This window comes from Otolemur garnettii, unplaced genomic scaffold, assembly GCF_000181295.1.
Source record: "Otolemur garnettii isolate 467f Iridium unplaced genomic scaffold, OtoGar3 scaffold00009, whole genome shotgun sequence".
NCBI classification, from domain to species: Eukaryota; Metazoa; Chordata; class Mammalia; order Primates; family Galagidae; genus Otolemur; species Otolemur garnettii.
The window spans coordinates 29,298,586-29,309,719 of NW_003852404.1; the positions used below are offsets into that span (position 1 = coordinate 29,298,586).

Here is an 11,134-nt window from a genome sequence, read left to right on the forward strand (position 1 = left end):
GATGTATGTGAAAAAATTTAATCCTCTAAAAATTGAATACTATAAACTGTAAATTTCTATTTATAATTGTACTCGTATACTTTTGATTTCATTAAGTTCGCATTTGCTTGAGACCTGAAAGTAAGTCCATGTCCAGTACTCAAAATATCACTCTAAAAATTTTGTTTTTGTCTTGATGTGTCCGGGATTTAATTGATTTGAAAAATGCAAATGTGTGTTTGATACTGTATCATAGATTTATCATTTGTAGGTTCCAATTTCATACTCTCTAGAGCTATCTATATACTATGTCTTTAGAGATCTTTTCTGCTTCTGCTCCTTAAATAGCAAAAATAATAATAATTCCACTTTACAGTCCAGATTTCTTTTTACATCTAGTTTTTTACTTTAACACTATGACATAACAAAGACATAGTCCCATCTTTGAAGTGTTAACTACTCCCTTCTGATAAGGTGAGGCTTTTATTGTGTAATATTTTCCTAATAATATATTCATTTATAAAATACAAAAGATGTGAAAGATAAGATGGTAAACTTGCTGTCACATCTTTTTATATCTTCCACCCTGGGGTTAGTTTCTTGTTCCAATAAACATGGTAGCCAATTTAGCCAACCTTTGCCACAGTAATTTTCTGTCTGGTGGCAAACAAAAGAAACACATTTATGGAGCAATTAAGAAATTACTTAATAATGAATACAGGTTTAATATATAAACAAAATGTTTTTATATAATCAAAGGTTAAGAAATTTAGTTTTAAGAGTGAGAAAAGGTAGGCAGTGCCTGTGGCTCAAAGGAGTAGGGTGCCAGCCCAATATGCTGGAGGTGGCAGGTTCAAACCCAGCCCCAGCCAAAAAAAAACAACTGCAAAAAAAAAAAAAAGAGTGAGAAAAGGAAAACAATGTATAATGATGCTCTGTCTGTGGGGTAGAGCATAGGTATATAAAGGCACCTACAGAGAGGCACATGTCGCTGTGGAATCCTTGAAGATGACTTCATATAGGTGAAGCCTGAGGTGGTTTTTGAGGGATAGATAGGATGTACATTAAAATAAAGTGCATAAAAATGAATCAGAAGGCGTGAGTGAAGATATAGAAGCAGAAAAGTGAACGTTCGTTTCAGGGTAATGAGGAAACTTTTGAATGAAGCCCTGTGCTTTTACAAGAAAGTGATGGAAAATAAATTTGAAGATGACATAATAGTCAAGGGAGAAATCAGGAACCATTACAGTATATCATTATGTAAAACCTCTAGTCATAATCACATCTAAGTTCATTTAATTATTTTCAAAAACAATTATAATTCAAATTATAATATGCAGGTGGCAAATGATTAAATATAGGAAAGACAATTTACTATTGGAGGACCACAGCTACAAATTATATTACAGGTATTTATCAAATATATCAGGACCTGAGCTGGCTAAATTTTGAAATGCAAGCATATCTCTGTACCCAACTGAATGCATCTCACGATTCCATGTATACTGTTCCACACATACCCATTTTATCTCTTCTCTCCACTTATATAAACGCCTTCAGGGACTTTACGTTATGTTTATATTTTTGCATCTACAAGGTGTTATGAAGGCTGGTAATGACACTTTCTAAAATTCACTGTGCCTCAAGTAGAAATTAAAATTTTATTTCTGTTGTTTGAGAATGTTGTATATTATGTAGCGATAACAGAAAAAAACTACTCAATGCTTTTATTGTTCAATTTCTATGTCAAGGCAAATGGTCTTCAAATAGAAAAAAAAATGTGGATAGGAGAAAAATAAAACCCAAGTTAATATGAAAGCAGATGGATGTTTAAAATAGTTTATTTCTCCTGGCCCAGAAAACGTAAATCTAGAAAACTGAGAGAAGTTTTAGAGAGGATTATCTTTCATTCACTTATCCTTATGGACTCATGCAAATGTGGGGAGCTTCTGGAATATGAGAGGGAAATACATGTTCTGAGATTTTTTTTTTTTTTAGGGAACACTGATTCTATTCCAGAAACCGTAGACTAGTGGATGTGACATCAACTTATATGAAAATTTGTAGTAATGCTCTTAAAATAGCAGTTCGTGGTTATTTAGACCAAAACTAAAGTCTCTAGGAGTCAGTCAGCGTGGATTAGTAAAAGCATAGAAAATTACCTCAATTCATCCCTCTCAATTTTTTAAACTGTGAGTTACTATGCCAGCATCTGAAGATAATAGTATAAACATAATCTATCTAAATTGTATCAAATAATTTGTCAATTTCCTCTTTTCTTATCTCTGTAGAAACTGTTAATCAGAAGATTATAATTATTCTTCAGTGGCCAAATCTAATAGTACTAATATTACTAATTTTTTTCCACTGATTATATATGAGTATATATTGATTCTTTTTTTGAGGGGGGGTTAGTATGAAGTTACATGCTATTAGGTTACATTATTTGCATTTGTAAGATAAAGCCTGGGGTGCATCTGAGTCCTTCACCCAGGAGGTATGTCGTGTACCCCTACAAAGTAGGCACTTATTGGACCACTTCCTCCTCCCCCTTTCTTGAATTTAATAGTGTTTTTCTTTCATGTTGGTCTATAGTTGTGTATCAACTAGTTTCAGCTTAGTACTAAGTACATGGGATGCTTGCTTTTCCATTCTTGAGAAACTTTACTTAGAAGAATGTTCCCCATGGCTCGGCACCTGTGGCTCAAGTGGCTAAGACGCCAGCCACATACACCTAAGGTGGCGGGTTTGAATCCAGCCCAGACCCACCAAAGAACAATAATGGCTGCAACCAAAAAAAATAGCTGGGTGTTGGTCCCAGCTACTTGGGAGGCAGAGGTAGGAGACTCGCTTGAGCCCAGGAGTTGGAGGTTGCTGTGAGCAGTGAAGCCATAGCACTCTACCCAGGGTGATAGCTTAAGGCTCTGTCTCAAAAAAAAAAAAAAAAAAGAAGAATGTCCCTCAAATCCATACAGGTAAATATAAAAGATGCAAAGTATCTTTTTTATGGTTGAATAGTATTTTATATGATACATATACCAGAGTTCATTAATCCATTCATGGGTCGATAGGCACTTAGGTTATTTCCATATCTTTGCCATTGTAAATTGCTATAAGAATTCAAGTACAAAAATGTATTTATGATAAAATGGTTTATTTTTCTTCTAGATAGATACTTAGCTATGGGATTGCAGGATCAAATGAGAGGTCTACTTTTAGTTCTTTAGGGGTTCTCCATACTTCTTTTCAAAAAGGCTGTATTAAGCCAGGCATAGTGGTTTATGCTGGTAATCCTAGCACTCTGGGAGGCTGAGGTGAGTGGATTGCCTGAGCTCACAAGTTTGAGACCAGCCAGAGCCAAGGGAGACCTCATTTTTGTGGCGGGCACCTATATTTCCAGCTATTGAGAGGCTGAGGCCAGAGAATTGCTTGAGCCCAAGAGTTTGAGATTCCTGTGAGCTTTGATGTTACAGCATACTACCAAGGGGGACAAAGTGAAACTCTGCCTCAAAAAAAAAAAAAAAAAAAAGGCTGTATTAGTTGGCAATCCCACCAGCAGTGTGTAAGTAGTCCCTCCCTATCTGCATCCATGCCGGCATCTGCAGCTTTGGGGATATTGAGATGTGGGCTATTCTCACTGGGGTTAGGAGATAACTCAAAGTGGTTTTGATTTGCATTTCCCTGATGCTCAGGGAAAGTGAGCATTTTTCATTACTTGTCCATTCTTCCATCTTCTTGGAAAAATGTTCTGTTCCTCTTTTCTCTTGCCCAATGATTGCTAGGGTTGTTTGTTCTTTTCTCATTGATTCTTTTGATTTTCCATTTATCTTGGGTCAGTGGCTCTGACATACATACTTAATTTTCTTTTTAAATCTTGTTTACCTCTTTCTTTCTCTCATAAAACATAGATCATGTATACATTAGTGCATTTATCTCCCTCTACATTTTAAATTGCCACTTGATTCAACAGCCTCTCAACACTTACTATGAGGAAACCACACTAAGAGGTTGTTTTCTACTTTAGCCATCAAAAAAATTGAGCCTGAAAAGTGAAATAAAAAGGAGGCAGAAAGAAAGCTGGTTGATGTGTTCTGTTGTCCTATAGGGCCATAAGTTTTGTATGTAGATTTGATAAAATGAATTGAGTCTGTGAAATGAGAGAACCAAAAGCACTGTACAAAGAATGCGAGATTGAGGGAGTCATCTCTTGGTAATCATGCCCCTTGCTCTAGTATATTTCTAAGAGACTCTATTTCAGTGGTTCTCAACCTTCCTAGTGCTGTAACCTTTTAATACAGTTCCTCATGTTGTGGTGACCCCCAACCATAAAATTATTTTCATTGATACTGCCAGCAAAAATAATTTTATGGTGGGCCAGGCATGCTGGTTCATGCTGGTAATCCTAGTCAGAATGACATGAGGAACTGTATTAAAGGGTCATGGCATTAGGAAGGTTGAGAACCACTGCTCTATTGTATTTTTGTCCTTGGGTCTATGTCTTCTTAAATTAGGCTTTGTAGTTAGGGTTTTCTTGCCTACAGTCAACAGAAAACCAACAAATATAAATGTTTTCTTTTTATTAATTTTTGTTAGTTGACTTCTGTTATCACTTTTCTGGGCTTGATATTCCTACTAAGCTCTTAATTAATATTTCATCACTTTGTTAAACATTTTCTCCTTTAATACTGGAAATTAATATTCTTCCTTATTTTTGCAAATCAGAACCTCCTGATTTGCTATGTCTTCACATAATACCAATATTTGTCTAATTTTCTACGCTTCAAAAATCTGAAACATGCCTACATTCTTCTACTGAACAGCCCTCACATTCAATCATCAAATTTATCCCCATAGTAACTTTTACGTGGACTTTTATTCTTCAAATCATTTATACCTCAGAGGTTGCCTGAAGTGGTTTCTAATTTGTCTCCTATTTCAATTCTCAACACTCTACAATTGATTGCACATTTCCATATCATGGTGAAATTTAAATAAGATTATCAATGCCAATGAGTTATCACTTAAAGGGAAAAGGTACCTTAGAGTACTCTTAAACTTTCTTTGTATAAAATGATTTTATTTCACTCTATTATAAATTTATAAAATACACCCAATGTTTTTAATGACTAATACTGTACCAAAATCTTATAAATCTTTAAATAGTTTTATCCCAGAAAAAGTATTTTTAGTCTTTAATCCTGATTTTGGGGGTTTTATTTTTGAGTCAAAATTTGGTAAATATAGTGAGGATAGCATTTCATGCCATTTCTTCAACACCAGCCTTTAGCTATTATTTTCAAAATGAATATTTTAAAATTCAGCAATCATATAATCATTATTCTTTGCTCAAATAAAATTAACATAATTATTTTGACTTTGCTTAAGAATTAAAAGTTAACGGAAAGCCCTGAGCTAGCTAAATTGAAATGTATATGTGGTTTAAAAGAGAATAAGTATTTTAATTTACTGGGTTTACTAAGTAATTGTCATACATAATGTTATAAAATAAATGATTTTTTCAAGTGAGGATATTGATAAAGTATGCTATAAAACCAAAACATGACATTTGGAATTTTAAGTTACCCAGGATATTATACATTTGAGTGTTAATTGAATGTATGTAAGAAGTTAAAGTAGCTTCAAACTCTTCTGATATTTTATCTTATTTTGGCTTTCTATAGAGGACGTCCTATCTGTTAAGATATCAATTTTATGCTCAGATGGGCATCACAGAATCCTAGTTTTGCCCATTAGATTTCGGCCCACAAACAACTTGACTAACTTCACTTAACATCACACAACATCCAGTCGTTGTGATGATTGTATGGAAGAAGTCATAAAAAGGGGTTAATGTAAGGAATGGCACTCTGTGCATTTTACCAATTAAGATTTTTATTTTCATCATTACCATCATAATTTAAATATGTGTGAGAACAAACAAACAAACATGAAAACATGTAATGCAAGGAAAGTCCAAAAATAAAATGTCTCTGTATCAGCTATATTTTACCATTACAATGACGTGCATATGTTTCTATTCATTATAAAATCAAAGTGAACACAAAACAAAGATGGGAATGATTCACCAGGTGTATATTATTTTTCTTCGCTTCTAATATTAAAAATCAAAAGTTTAAAAGTAGTATTATTAATGAGTTTTAACCCAGTCAAAAGAAAGGGGAAAAAAATCAAGAACATGATGAGACAGTGAGGTTTATGTCATATGTAAAATGTAAAAATATCTTGCTTTTATATCAATGGAGAAATGGAGTAATAAGTCTGTAATATACTTTCTTTCTAAAACATAGCTTCACTAACTGTGTTGAAGCTATATCTAAATTTATAGAGTAAGAAATTATTCAAACACTTGCATAAAAATTACAAAATCTTCATCAAAAATAACAAAGAAAGAAACAATCATTTCTTATGTTGATCCTGCTGAAGATTAATCTAACGGAATATTTGGAGGTGTCAGAGAATTTAAAAGCATTTATGTTTGTACAATACACATTTCACAACAGGCTCCAGGTAGAAGGCCCTGAGATGGTACCTTTGGGAAGATTGCTTTTTTTTTTTTTTTTTAAGACAGAGTCTCACTATGTCACCCTCAATAGAGTGCCATGGCATCTTGTCTCAGCCTCCCAAGTACCTGGGACTACAGGTGCTGGCCACAACACCCAGCTATTTTCTTTTTGCAGTTGTCATTGTTGTTTAGCTGGCCCAGGCCTGACTCAAACACACCAGCCTCTATGCATAAGGAACCGTAACCACTGTGCTAGGGGCGCCAAGCTGAAGATTGTTTTCTTAATCCCAATTCTGATTCATCTCAGTACTCCAGAAAAATTGCTAATGATATTGATATATATGATAGTATGGTGATGTTTATAAAGGTAATTTATTACTCCAGCCTTTTTCTAACTTCTAAAAGAGTGACTAACAATAATAGTTACAACAGGTAACTATCTTTCTTGAAGGTTACTATTATTAGACATTAGGCTAAAAACTGTATATGTACTTTCTAATTCAATCCCCACAAAGCCCTCTGAGACAGGTGCTATTATTAACCTCATTTTTTAATGGGGAAAATAAAATGTTTTTAAGGTTATGAAATGAGTAACAGGTAGGGCAAAAATTTCAAGTCAGACATACTGACTCCTGAATTTGATCCTTTAATCTACGAAATCCTCTAAAAAGACCAGATTACTCAATATTACAATTTACCTAAATGCCACTTGTTGGAATCCATTTACTGAGGTCTTCCCACCGCCACTCAGAGTGAGTGGGGCTGGGGATGATGAGCAGCTGATGGTGAGAACAAAGACATCAGACCTACTTTGCCTGTGCACTGGCTGGGAAAATATTCTCTAGGTAGACTTACTGTTTCTCATTGCCTTTTTTACTCACATTTTTCTTTTTTTCTAGCTTGCTGTCTTCTCTTTCATTCATTCACCTTATGTTAACCCCACTTATTCCCCTTTGGGAGAGTGAGAAAGTAATTAGTTTCTCAATAAGATGAGTAATGTTCTAGAAAAGCTTCAGGCACAGCTAATGTGAAACGCTGAACTCAGAAGAGGAATTGCAGGGATAAGGAGTGTGCTCATAAAAAATTTTGTTGTAAGATGATTCAGTGGGTCAAAATATAGATAAATTTAGTTGTTTCTAACGGGCAGCTACACTGCAGTGTGAAGTCTGGTTTCTGTTCTTTATTTCTCACTGCATAGGGATCTGACCCGTCCCAGGGCTGGGGAGCACCTCATTACTCTCTGCTGTGCGACTGCCCCCCTTCATGTCGCACAAACTAGTCTGGGTCAGGATGGACAGACACTTCTCCATAGTCCATTTGCAAGTCTAAACAAGTATTACTCTTCCATTGATTAACGGAGCTGCATTTCCTCCTCTTTCTCTTTTCTGCTTGAAATGCAAATATAGGTTTGAACTTTACTGTGGGCACGTGGATAAACACAACTTGTTTGCCACCAAAACAGGGCCCGGTTTTCTATCGCAATTAGGAATGAGTTTCAGCATTGTCGCTTTAAGTTCATATCCTCATTTCCACTGTAGATAAATCATTTTAATATTTTTTTATTCTCTCTAGACACATCTCATCTCAAAGGCAAGATCTGCTGGGACTCAGTTCATTCAATTGGTTCATGTCATTCTATTACGCTAATAAAAGTGATATTTGCTTATTCTACGGCTGCTGCATGGGGGTCCAGAAAGTCTATAATTAAAATCTCAGGGTTTGTGGCTTCTGACAGGTTTCTAAACAGAAAAATCCTATAATAAGGAAAAAGCACGGTGATCAATATGTCAGTTGGGCATTTGGGGGCTTTTTTGAAACACATGTTATAAAGCTAAAAGTTAAAATATACTAAAAATAAATATGGCTTTATATTTCATATCAGAGGAGGCGATAGTTACATATTTTACTGGAAATAAGGCCTTTGACTCAACATACTGACATGACATATTTATCACTAGCAAAGTGAACAATTAAAAGCTTTGCAGAAGGTTATTGAAGTTCCTGGATTCTTCTATCTCTATTTGTTTGCCTTATAAAATAGAAATTAAAATAGCAACACTAGCCAGCTCAGGGTTACAATGATCAAAAAGAAAAAGTGAAATCACTTTTGAAATAGCCAACTGATACCCAGATGTAAGTAGCTTTTAATTAAATAAGGCATTAGTAGGGAGACGGGAACTTGACCCTGAGCGATGAGTATAATGTGACCCCTACGCTTGGCCTATGCCAATGATTAATATGCATGAAAAAACTTTATAATAATGAGATAGAGTTTATGTTTTTTCTTACTGAACACTGTCAGGAAGGGAGTGAAACAAACAATGTTATTTCATTTGATGTATTTTTACTGAACACCTACACAATACGTTTTAGTGCATTTAGGCTACCCTAAGAAAATACCAAACTGAGTAGCTTGTAGCCAATGGACCTTACTTTCTCAGGGTTCTGGGAGCCGCAATACCCTGGATCCAGGCTCCTGGTGAGTCAGTGCGTGATGAGGGCCTGCTCCGTACTTTACCTGTAGCACCTTCTCACTGCATTTTTCCATGGCGGAAAAGGCAGGGCAGCTCTCTGTAGCCTCTTTTAATCCTAGAGTGAAGTCTCCTCCCTCCAAATAAATCACCTCCTAAAAATCCACCTCCCTATGCTGTCACAAGTGATTGAGGTTGGTTTGTTTGTTTGTTTGTGACAGAATCTCACTATGTCATAGAGTGCCATGGCGTCACAGCTCAAAGCAACCTCAAACTCTTGGGCTTAAGCGATTATCTTGCCTCAGCCTCCCAGATAGCTGGGACTATAGATCCCTGCCATAACACCTGCCTATTTTTTTGTTGTGGTTGTTTAGCTGGCCCAGGTAGGGTTCGAACCTGCCACCTTCAGTGTATGTGGCTGGTGCTGTAACCACTGTGCTAAGGGCTCTGAGCCACTAGTGACTGAGTTCAACATATAAATTTTGGGAGGACACCAACATTCAGGTGACAGGCCTGTGCTAAGATACAATGGGGAGAAAACAGTATGGCTCTATACTCTTAGGTTCCTCAGTTTCTATTTCAGGGGCTTCCCCTCGTTCAGTCATTCATTTATTATTCAGCATTTCCAGGGACTCCTGAAATGTATGAGGAGGAAAAAAGTTAAAAACTGTCATATGTTACAGTGTAATAACTGTTACAAAGAAAAAGCTAAAACAGAAGTGTGAGATAACAATGCTGGTGGAGTAGGTTAGAAAGTGGTGCTAATTTTGAATAGGGAGGCCAGGGCATTCTAGTGGTTATGGGGAGGGAGAAAGCCATGTGGATATCTGAGAGAGTCATCCCAAGAGAAGAAAACTGCAAAGGACAGAGGCCTAAGGCGACAACTGGCCTGCTTAATCAAGGGACAGTCAATAGCTCTGTAACGTTAGGAAAGTCTGAGCCTGGAGAGTAAATAAGAGAAAAGGCCATACGGGGAAGGAAGACGCCAGCCATGCACGGATAGTGGCTTCCTCAACTGGAATGGGAACTTCTGAACGATTAACTAGATAAATACTGGGATAAACATGACTTAGTTTTAACTGGATCAGTTTGGTTGCTCTGCTGAATGAAATGAGAGATGCTAAGATGCTTTTCCAAGAAACCAGAAGACAAATGATGATGGTGGGATCAGAGTCACAGTAATGAGGGCCAGATTATACCTAGTACAATGGAACATGATACGTGTATAAAGGGTGGAGTGTAGAATGATATCCATTTTTGTTTGTTTGTCTTTGCTTTTGCCTGAAGAATGAAAGGATAAAATTTCATTTGCACTGTGAGAACCAAACTAGCTCCATTTTGTTGTTTACAGCACAAGCCACAGCACAAGCCCCATTCCTAGCTGTTTACCGCATAGCCCTTCTGCCCCAACCTCCGCCAGTGAAACCTGCAGGGTCACTCCCTGCTGCCTTCCCCCACCCCAGGTTGCACAGCCACTGCGCTGTAAACTGAGTCACCTTAGGCAAATAGCTGCTATAATAAACAGTAAGTTTCTATTACCTTGAAATACAGCTAACCAGGTTGCACCAACTCTAGCCCCCGGTTAAGGGACCCTCCACCCCTCACCTGTACCAATCCAAATTCACCTTTACTAGTGAAATCATCAGCTACCAATGCAAATCCTCCTTTATTTCCTCCTTTACTAATGAAATCACCAACCACCAATGAAAAGTGTACTCATACTGGACCCTACCCCTCTTGCTTTCTGTACCCATAAAAACTTCCTCCACCCCGGGTTCAGGGCTCGTCCTAGGCTTGCATGCCAGGAGAGTCCGGGCTTCCCGGGGCCTGAAATAAACTCATCTCGTGCTTTTTACATCGGAGTGTGTCTCGGACTGTCTGTGGGGGTCTTTTGGGAGAATTTCGGGCATAACAGCACCATGGAGAGGATTAGGAGGAGTGTGGAAAAATAAGGGGAGTTCAGTTTTCACCATGTGAAGTTGGAGAGACCTATTAGGCATTCAAGGGAAGATGACTCATAAAAGTTGGCTTAAACAGTGTGAAATTTAGCTTGGTGCCTGTGGCTCAGTGGGTAGGGTGCCAGCCAGTATATCAAGGGTGGTTGGTTCAGGCCCAGCCGCTGCCAAATGGCAACAAAAAAATAGCCGGACGTTGTGGCAGG

The 11,134-nt window shown here is 37.1% G+C and overlaps 1 protein-coding gene across 2 annotated transcripts in view; it reads left to right on the forward strand.

The window, feature by feature from the left end:
• Nucleotides 1–11,134, forward strand: part of CADM2 (cell adhesion molecule 2) — a 1,018,247-nt gene that overhangs the window by 718,993 nt on the left and 288,120 nt on the right. The gene's annotated exons all lie outside the window — the stretch shown is intronic.